Here is an 11,221-nt window from a genome sequence, read left to right as displayed (position 1 = left end):
AAACACTTTTTTAGTTTTTTTGTTTTCTTTGTTGGTTTATTTATTTTATTTTGTGATTAACTTTACTATAAAAATAGTTTTTTCCTGTTTTTTTGATTTGTTTTTTGCATTATTTATTTTATTTTGATTTTTGCTTTAATTTTTAATTCTGTTTGCTTTTAGGTTAGCAAAATTATAAACTTTCTGTTAGTGCCATTAGTTTTAGAAAAATTATAAACTTTCTGTTAGTGCCATTACTTGTCAAATTTGAATAGTTAAAATTTGAATTCTTTGAAAATTGTTTGAATCACAAGTTTGTGATTAACTTACTAAAAAAATGAGAATAGATGCGCTTATAGAGAAAACTTGATGCACTTCGTGTACAAAATGGACAAACACTTTCAAATGAACTCTGAAAAAGTTGAAAGTTGTGATGGTATCATAATTTCACCCACATAGCTTGTTCATGTACAAAACGGACAATGGTAGCATGTCCCTGTGTTACAAAGTTGGCATGGTATCATCATAATAGTTGCGGGAGAAAGTCTTCACTTTTTCTTCGCTTGTGTCATTTGCTTATTGCGCCGTAACCATGGATAATCTTCATTGTTTATCAGGATGCTTGGGTCAGCCTTGACATTGAAGGGAGGAATTTCATGAAACTTTTCATAATCTTCAGACATGTCTGTCTTGCCGTCCACTCCCAGGATGTCCCTTTTTCCTGAAAGAACTATGTGGCGCTTTGGCTCATCGTATGATGTATTCGCTTCCTTATCTTTTCTTTTTCTCGGTTTGGTAGACATGTCCTTCACATAGATAACATTTGCCACATCATTGGCTAGGACGAACAGTTCGTCAGTGTACCCAAGATTTTTCAGATCCACTGTTGTCATTCCATACTGTGGGTCTACCTGTACCCCGCCGCCTAACAGATTGACCCATTTGCACTTAAACAAAGGGACCTTAAAATCAGGTCCGTAGTCATGTTCCCATATGTCCACTATGTAACCATAATATGTATCCTTTCCGCTCTCGGTTGCTGCATCAAAGCGGACACCGCTGTTTTGGTTGGTGCTCTTTTGATCTTGGGCGATCGTGTAAAATGTATTCCCGTTTATCTCGTATCCTTTGTAAGTCAATACAATCAAAGATGGTCCCCTGGACAACAAGTACAACTCATCACAAATAGTGTTGTCACCTCTGAGACGTGTTTCCAACCAACTGCTGAAAGTCCTGATGTGTTCACATGTAATCCAGTCGTCGCACTGCTCCGGGTGTTTGGAGCGCAGACTGTTCTTGTGTTCATCGACATACGGGGTCACCAAGGTAGAGTTCTGTAGAACTGTGTAGTGTGCTTGAGACCAAGAATATCCGTCCCTGCATATTATTGAGTTTCTTCCAAGAGTGCCTTTTCCAGTCAGTCTCCCCTCATACCGCGATTTAGGGAGATCTATCTTGTTAAGGCCAGGAATAAAGTCAACACAAAACCCGATAACATCCTCTGTTTGATGGCCCATGGAGATGCTTCCTTCTGGCCTAGCGCGATTACGGACATATTTCTTTAGGACTCCCATGAACCTCTCAAAGGGGAACATATTGTGTAGAAATACGGGCCCCAAGATGACAATCTCGTCGACTAGATGAACTAGGATGTGCGTCATGATATTGAAGAAGGATGGTGGGAACACCAGCTCGAAACTGACAAGATATTGCGCCACATCACTCCTTAGCCTTGGTACGATTTCTGGATCGATCACCTTCTGAGAGATTGCATTGAGGAATGCACATAGCTTCACAATGGCTAATCGGACGTTTTCCGGTAGAAGCCCCCTCAATGCAACCGGAAGTAGTTGCGTCATAATCACATGGCAGTCATGAGACTTTAGGTTCTGAAACTTTTTCTCTGGCATATTTATTATTCCCTTTATATTCGACGAGAAGCCAGTCGTGACCTTCATACTGAGCAGGCATTCAAAGAAGATTTCTTTCTCTTGTTTCATAAGAGCGTAGCTGGCAGGACCTTTATACTGCTTCGGAGGCATGCCGTCTTTTTCGTGCAAACGTTGCAGGTCCTCCCGTGCCTCAGGTGTATCTTTTGTCTTCCCATACACGCCCAAGAAGCCTAGCAGGTTCACGCAAAGGTTCTTCATCACGTGCATCACGTCGATTGAGGAGCGGACCTCTAGGTCTTTCCAGTAGGGTAGGTCCCAAAATATAGATTTCTTCTTCCACATGGGTGCGTGTCCCTCAGCGTCATTTGGAACAGCTAGTCCACCGGGACCCTTTCCAAAGATTACGTAGTGTAAATCATTGACCATAGCAAGCACGTGATCACCGGTGCGCATGGCGGGCTTCTTTCGGTGATCTGCCTCGCCTTTGAAATGCTTGCCTTTCTTTCGACATTGATGGTTGGTCGAAAGAAATCGACGATGGCCCAGGTACACATTCTTCCTGCATTTGTCCAGGTATATACTTTCACTGTCATCTAAACATTGCATGCATGCGTGGTATCCTTTCTTTGTCTGTCCTGAAAGGTTACTGAGAGCGGGCCAATCATTGATGGTCACGAACAGCAACGCCTTAAGGTTAAATTCCTCCTGTCTGTGCTCATCCCACGTACGTACACCGTTTTCATTCCACAACTGTAAAAGTTCTTCAACTAATGGCCTTAGGTACACATCAATTTCGTTGCCGGGTTGCTTAGGGCCTTGGATGAGAACTGGCATCATAATGAACTTCTGCTTCATGCACATCCAAGGAGGAAGGTTATACATACATAGAGTCACGGGCCAGGTGTTGTGATTGCTGCTCTGCTCCCCGAAAGGACTAATGCCATCCGCGCTTAAAGCAAACCATATATTCCTTGGGTCCTTTGCAAACTCATCCCAGTACTTTCTCTCGATTTTTCTCCACTGCGACCCGTCAGCGGGTGCTCTCAACTTCCCATCTTTCTTTCGGTTCTCACTGTGCCATCGCATCAACTTGGCATGCTCTTCATTTTTGAACAGAGGTTTCAACCGTGGTATTATAGGAGCATACCACATCACCTTCGCAGGAACCCTCTTCCTGGGGGGCTCGCCGTCAACATCACCAGGGTCATCTCGTCTGATCTTATACCGCAATGCACCGCATACCAGGCGCGCGTTCAGATCCTTGTATGCACCACGGTAGAGGATGCAGTCATTAGGGCATGCATGTATCTTCTCCACCTCCAATCCTAGAGGGCATACGACCTTCTTTTCTGCGTATGTACTGTCGGGCAATTCGTTATCCTTTGGAAGCTTCTTATTCAATATTTTCAGTAGCTTCTCAAATCCTTTGTCAGCCACAGCATTCTTTGCCTTCCACTGCAGCAATTCCAGTACGGTACCGAGATTTGTGTTGCCATCTTCGCAATTGGGGTATAACCCTTTTTTGTGATCCTCTAACATGCGATCGAACTTCAGCTTCTCCTTTTAACTAATGCATTGCGTCCTTGCATCGACAATGACCTGGCGGAGATCAGCATCATTGGGCACATCGTTTGGTTCCTCTTGATCTTCAGCAGCTTCACCCGTTGCAGCATCATTGGGCACATCGTCTGGTTCCTCTTGATCTTCACCAGCTCCCCCCGTTGCAGCATCACCGTATTCAGGGGCACAAGTTGTCATCGTAGTCTTCTTCTTCGCCGTCTTCCATCATAACCCCTATTTCTCCGTGCCTCGTCCAAACATTATAGTGTGGCATGAAACCCTTGTAAAGCAGGTGGGAGTGAAGGATTTTCTGGTTATAGTAAGACCTCGTATTCCCGCATTCAGTGCATAGACAACACATAAAACCATTCTGCTTGTTTGCCTCAGCCGCATCGAGAAACTCATGCACGCCCTTAATGTACTCGCGGTTGTGTCTGTCACCGTACATCCATTGCCGGTTCATCTGCGTGCATTATATATAATTAAGTGTCCAAATTAATAGAAGTTCATCATCACATTAAAGCCAAAGTGCATACATAGTTCTCATCTAACAACATATAGCTCTCCAGAGCATCTAATTAATTAAACCATACATTGAAACTATGTAAAACATTTCAATGCGAAAACAAATGCGATCATAATCGCAACCAAGGTAACAATTGATCCAACGGCATAATGATACCAAGCCTGGGTATGAATGGAATATTTTCTAATCTTTCTAATCTTCAAGCGCATTGCATCCATCTTGATCTTGTGATCATCGACGACATCCGCAACATGCAACTCCAATATCATCTTCTCCTCCTCAATTTTTTTTATTTTTTCCTTCAACAAATTGTTTTCTTCTTCAACTAAATTTAACCTCTCGACAATAGGGTCGGTTGGCATTTCCAATTCACATACATCCTAGATAAATAAAATCTATGTCACGTTGGTCGGCATAATTTTCATAAAGAATAAATGAACCAATAGTTATAAAGATAATATACATACCACATCCGAATCATAGACAGGACGAGGCACGACGGGGGCGGATACCAAAACCATCGCACTATATAAGATGCAATAATAAATGTAATAAAATGATACAAGTATCTACCTAAACATACAAGTAAGAATATTTTTCCTTTCAGAAAGAAGATAAGAACAAGAGGCTCACCACGGTGGTGTCGGTGATGAGATCGGCGCGGGTGATCGACGACGGTGAAGACGGGGACGGGGCGTGACGGACCGCTAAATTTAGACAAATCTCGAGGAAAATGGAGCTTGGAGGTCGAGCTTCGAGAGGAGAAAGCTTAAGTAGTGTGGCTCGGGCATTCCATCGAACACCTCATGTGCATAGGAGGTGAGCTAGAGCACCACAAAGCCCTCTCCCCCTCGGCCAGAGAAAAACAGAGCACTGGCGTGCTCTGCTCGCGAGCGAGGGGTATATATACGCACCTCATTGGTACCGGTTGGTGGCATGAGCTGGGAATAAAGGGGAGCCTTTGGTCCCGGTTCAAGCCACCAACCGGGACCAATGGTGGTGGGCCAGGAGCGAGGCCCATTGGTCCCGGTTCATCCCACCAACCGGGACCAAAAGGTCCAGATGAACCGGGACCAATGGCCTACATGGCCTGGCCGGCCCCCTGGGCTCACGAACCGGGACCAATGCCCACATTGGTCCCGGTTCTAGACTGAACCGGGACTAATGGGCTGACCCGGCCTGGACCAAAGCCCTGTTTTCTACTAGTGCATGTCCCAAGGACATCAAAGGTATCAGAAGTTTCCTTGGTCATGCCGGATTTTATAGGAGGTTCATTAAGGACTTCTCAAAAATTTCTTGGCCTCTGACTAATTTATTACAAAAAGATATACCATTTGTCTTTGATGATGATTGTGTAGAAGCATTTGAAATACTTAAAAAGCATTGATCTCTGCACCTATTGTTCAGCCACCTGATTGGAATTTATCCTTTGAAATTATGTGTGATGCTAGTCATTATGCTGTAGGTGCTGTTCTAGGGCAAAGAGTTGATAAGAAATTAAATGTTATTCAATATGCTAGTAAAACTCTAGACAATGCTTAGAGAAATTATGCTACTACTGAAAAAGAATTCTTAGCAGTTGTATTTGCTTGTGATAAGTTCAGACCTTATATTGTTGACTCTAAAGTAACTATTCACACGGATCATGCTGCTATTAAATATCTTATAGAAAAGAAAGATGCTAAACCTAGACTTATTAGATGGGTTCTCTTGCTACAAGAATTTGATTTGCTTATTGTTGATAGAAAGGGACCTGAGAACCCCGTTGCAGACAACTTTTCTAGGTTAGAAAATATTCTTGATGACCCACTACCTATTGATGATAGCTTTCCTGATGAACAATTAAATGTCATAAGTACTTCTCGTACTGCTCCATGGTATGCTGATTATGCCAATTACATTGTTGCGAAATTTATACCACCTAGTTTCACATACCAGCAAAAGAAAAAGTTTTTCTATGATTTGAGACATTATTTTTGGGATGACCCACATCTTTATAAAGAAGGAGTAGATGGTGTTATTAGACGTTGTGTACCTGAGCATGAACAGGAACAGATCCTACACAAGTGTCACTCCCAGGCTTATGGAGGACACCATGCTGGAGATAGAACTGCACATAAGGTATTGCAATCCGATTTTTATTGGCCTACTCTCTTCAAGGATGCCCGTAAGTTTGTCTTATCTTGTGATGAATGTCAAAGAATTGGTAATATTAGTAGACGTCAATAAATGCCTATGAACTATTCACTTGGTATTGAACCATTTGATGTTTGGGGCTTTGATTATATGGGACCTTTTCCTGCCTCTAATGGATATACACATATTTTAGTTGCTGTTGATTACGTTACTAAGTGGGTAGAAGCTATTCCAACTAGTAGTGCTGATCATAACACTTCTATTAAAATGCTTAAAGAAGTTATTTTTCCGAGGTTTGGAGTCCCTAGATATTTAATGACTAATGGTGGTTCACATTTTATTCATGGTGCTTTCCGTAAAATGCTTGCTAAGTATGATGTTAATCATAGAACTGCATCTCCTTATCACCCATAGTCTAGTGGTCAAGTAGAATTGAGTAATAGAGAACTCAAATTAATTTTGCAAAAGACTGTCAATAGGTCTAGAAAGAATTGGTCCAAGAAACTTGATGATGCATTATGGGCCTACAGAACTGCCTATAAAAATCCTATGGGCATGTCTCCGTATAAAATGGTTTATGGAAAAGCATGTCACTTACCTCTCGAACTAGAACATAAAGCATATTGGGCTATTAAAGAGCTCAATTATGATTTCAAACTTGCCGGTGAGAAGAGGTTATTTGACATTAGCTCACTTGATGAATGGAGAACCCAAGCTTATGAAAATGCCTAGTTGTTTAAAGAAAAAGTTAAAAGATGGCATGACAAAAGGATACAAAAGCGTGAATTTAATGTAGGTGATTATGTATTGCTATACAACTCTCGCTTAAGATTTTTTGCAGGAAAACTTCTCTCTAAATGGGAAGGCCCTTACGTTATCGAGGAGGTCTATCGTTCCGGTGCCATAAAAATCAACAACTTCGAAGGCACAAATCTGAAGGTGGTGAACGTTCAATGAATCAAACATTATATCTTAGGTAATCCTATAAATATTGAAACCAATGTTATTGAAACCGTAACCCCGGAGGAATACCTAAGGGACACTTTCTGGAACATTTCAGACTCCGAAAAGGAATAGGTATGTGGTACGGTATGTAAACCGACTCCAAAACAGATTTTAAGGCAACATTTCTCCGTTTTAGAATATTTAGAAAAATAGAAAAATAAGAGGCAGTCCGGGAAGGACACGAGGCCTCCACGAGGGTGGAGGGCGCGCCCCCTGCCTCGTGGGCACCTCGTGTGCTCTCCGGACTCCATTTTCTTGCACGATACGTATTTTGGTCGGTAAAAATTCATTATATAATCTCCCGAAGGTTTTGACCACTTTCTATCACGCAATTATCCTCTGTTCTTGTTTCGAGCTGTCCTGCTGCAGATTAGAGCAACATGTCGTCCCAGGATTCGGAGGGAGAAAGCTATGTGGACGATTACCTTGCAGATCCTAAGGTCTATGGAGATGTGGAGCACTGTGGTTGGACTACGGAGGAAGAATAGGACTATGAACCCAAGAGGAAGGAGGAGACGAGCTCAGATGAAGATGAAGCCCCATTACCTCAACCTGGGGACATGCATGTGGAGTTCAAAAAGTCAAGCCTCCCTAATAGAGCAAAGAAATCTAAGATCGAGTTTATCCCTTTTCGTCTCTTGCAGGAAAACAAGCAGGAACTATGCAGAAAGATATTAATCCTGGAGCAGGAGATTGACGACTTGAGGGATCAAAATTCTGTCCTCAAGCGCAAATTAAGGAAGAAGCCTACGCCATCAACCAAATCATAATCTTCCTCACCAACAAACAAGGAGATATAATCACATGGGTATGGGCACTCCCCTTGGCAACTGCCAAGCTTGGGGGAGGTGCCCCGGTATCGTATCACCATCACACTCCTATCTTTATCGTTTTTCTTAGTTCGATCCTATTAGTAGTATCTTGATCTAGTAGAATAAAGTTTATGGCATGATCTAGTTTTGAGTTTTGCTTTATGATCTTCCTATGTAATCGAGTCCGTGAGCTATATATAATAAAGATTAGTGTTGAGTCAAGGGCTTGATTATCTTGCTATGATCTTGAGTGAATAAAAGAAAAGAATAGAAAGAAACAAAGAGATCATATTAATCTTATCGAGAGTAATGACTTCACATAGAAATAGTATGATGATTAAAAGTTGTTGGGAGTTGGCAAATATTAGCTTTGGTCATCGTTGCAATTAATAGGAAGTAATAAAGAAAGAGAGGTTTCACATATAAATATATTATCATGGACATCTTTTATGATTGGGAGCACTCATTAAAATATGACATGCTAAAGAGTTGATGTTGGACAAGGAAGACAACGTAATGGGTTATGTTTTCTTATATCTGAGATAAAGAATATTGTCATGGATCATCCAACATGTTGAGCTTGCCTTTCCCGCTCATGCTAGCCAAATTCTTAGCACCAAGTAGAGATACTACTTGTGCTTCCGAAAACCCTTAAACCAGTTTTGCTATGAGAATCCACCATATCTACCTATGGATTGAGTAAGATCATTCAAGTAAGTTGTCATCGGTGCAAGCAATAAAAATTGCTCTCTAAATATGTATGATTGATTGGTGTGGAGGAAATAAGCTTTGTACAATCTTGTGATGTGGAAGAAATAAAAGCGACGGACTGCATAATAAAGGTTCATATCGCAAGTGGCAATATAAAGTAACGTTCTTTCGCATTAAGATTTTGTGCATCCAACCATGAAAGCGCATGGAAACCTCTGCTTCCCTCTGCGAAGGGCCTATCTTTTATTATTACCTTCTACCTTATGCAAGAGTCATGGTGATCTTCACCTTTCCTTTTTTACATTTTATCCTTTCACTAGTAGAAAAGGGGGCTTTGGTCCAGGCCGGGTAACCCCATTAGTCCCGGTTCAGTCCAGAACCGGGACCAATGGGGGCATTGGTCCCGGTTCGTGAGCCCAGGGGGCCGGCCGGGCCACGTGGGCCATTGGTCCCGGTTCATCTAGACCTTTTGGTCCCGGTTGGTGGGATGAACCGGGACCAATGGGCCTCGCTCCTGGCCCACAACCATTGGTCCCGGTTCGTGCCACAAACCGGGACTGAAGATTAGACCTTTAGTCCCGGTTCGTGCCTCAAACCGGGACTAATGGGGATGAGACCTTTAGTCCCGGTTCGTGCCACGAACCGGTACTAAAGGTCCCATTTCAAACTATTCCCCCCCCCCCTCGTGGATCGCCTTTTCAGTTTTAAAAAAATAAAAGAAAATGATGGAAATGTCAAAAAAGCAAAAGAAAATAAGTTTCCCATGTGATATGTGGTCTAGTTGTTGGGAAAATTTGCAAATGTGAATTTTGACTTTATTTGCAAAATCTCTCTGAAATTTGTAAAAATGGGCATAACTTTTGCATACTAACTCGGATGAAAAAGTTTTTTATATGAAAAATCATCTAGTCGAAAAGTTACATCCAAACTTAATCGGGGGAACCCCGTTAAACATTTTCAAAATTCTCAAAAACCTAATAGAAAAAAAGTTACGGGGCTTTTAAGATCTAGAGTGCAAAAAATCGAAAAAAATTCAAACCGTGGGCAAACTGTGGTCAAACAATGGTCAAACTAATTATTCTAGAATATTAGTGTTACTAAATAATTATTTCAGTTATTTCAATTTTGGTCAAATCTGGTCAAACTGTGGTCAAACAATGGTCAAACTAATTATTCAAGAAATATTAGTGTTACTAAATAATTATTGTTTTTTAAAACAATAGTTTCAAAATAAAACTATGAAATGTGTCACTTCATGCTCAATTAAAATTCCTGAAGGTTAATAGGATTGACATCTTAGTATTGTCAGGAAAACAACAAGTGTAGACTTGGAACAAGGGAGAATAGAACCCGGAAGTTAAGCGTGCTCAGGCTGGGGGAGTGGGAGGATGGGTGACCGTTCGGGAAGTTAGATGATTTGGAATGATGAGGGATGATTAGAGGATAAATTGAGAAGTGATGAGGGGTGGTGATTACAGACTAGAGGTTAAAATAATTTAGAAATTTGAAAATAAAAAAAATTAAAATAAAATTTCAAAAAAAATTTCAAAAAAAAATCATAAAATTTCCTTTAGTCCCGGTTGGTGTTACCAACCGGGACTAAAGGTGGAGCTCCACGTGGCCGCGCCCTTTAGTCCTTGTTCTGGATTGAACCGGGACTAAAGAGAGAGGCATTAGTACCGACATTTTAGTCCCGGTTTCAGAACCGGGACTAAAGGCCCTTATGAACCGGGACTAAAGGCCCTTTTTCTACTAGTGTTTAGCAAGCACGATATGTTGGAAAGATCCTGATAGATATATCTAATTGGATGTAAGTCAACATGAGTTATTATTGTTGACATTACCCTTGGGGTAAAAGGTTGGGAGGCGAAACTATAAGCCCCTATCTTTCTCTGTGTCCGATTAAAACTCCATAACCACAAGTATTGCGTGAGTGTTAGCAATTATGAAAGACTAAATGATAGTTGAGTATGTGGACTTGCTAGAAAGCTCTGACATAGAATCTTTCTGATGTTATGATAAATTGCAATTGCTTCAATGACTGAGATTATAGTTTGTTAGTTCTCAATAAAGTTTCTGATTCGTACTTTTGCATTGTGAATAGATTATTACTTGAGCATAAGAAAACATATGACAATATCTATCTATGTTGCTGTTATGAGAATAATCATGGTGCCCTCATGTCCGCATTTTATTTTATTGACACCTCTACCTCTAAATATGTGGACATATTTATCGTTATCGGCTTTCGCTTGAGGACAAGCGAGGTCTAAGCTTGGGGGAGTTGATACGTCCATTTTGCATAATGCTTTTATATCGATATTTATTGCATTATGGGCTACTATTACACGTTATGTCACAATACTTATGCCTATTCTCTCTTATTTTACAAGGTTTACATAAGGAGGGAGAATGCTGACAGCTGGAATTCTGGGCTGGAAAAGGAGCAAATATTAGAGACCTATTCTGCACAACTCCGAAAGTCCTGAAACTCCACGAAAGTCATTTTTGGAAATAATAAAAAATATTGAGCGGAAGAAATACGTCAGGGGGGCACCACCTGTCCACGAGGGTGGGGCGTGCTCTGCCCCCCAGGGCGC

This window comes from Triticum dicoccoides, chromosome 6A (assembly GCF_002162155.2).
Source record: "Triticum dicoccoides isolate Atlit2015 ecotype Zavitan chromosome 6A, WEW_v2.0, whole genome shotgun sequence".
In the NCBI taxonomy this organism is placed as follows: domain Eukaryota; kingdom Viridiplantae; phylum Streptophyta; class Magnoliopsida; order Poales; family Poaceae; genus Triticum; species Triticum dicoccoides.
This window is presented reverse-complemented; position numbering follows the sequence as displayed.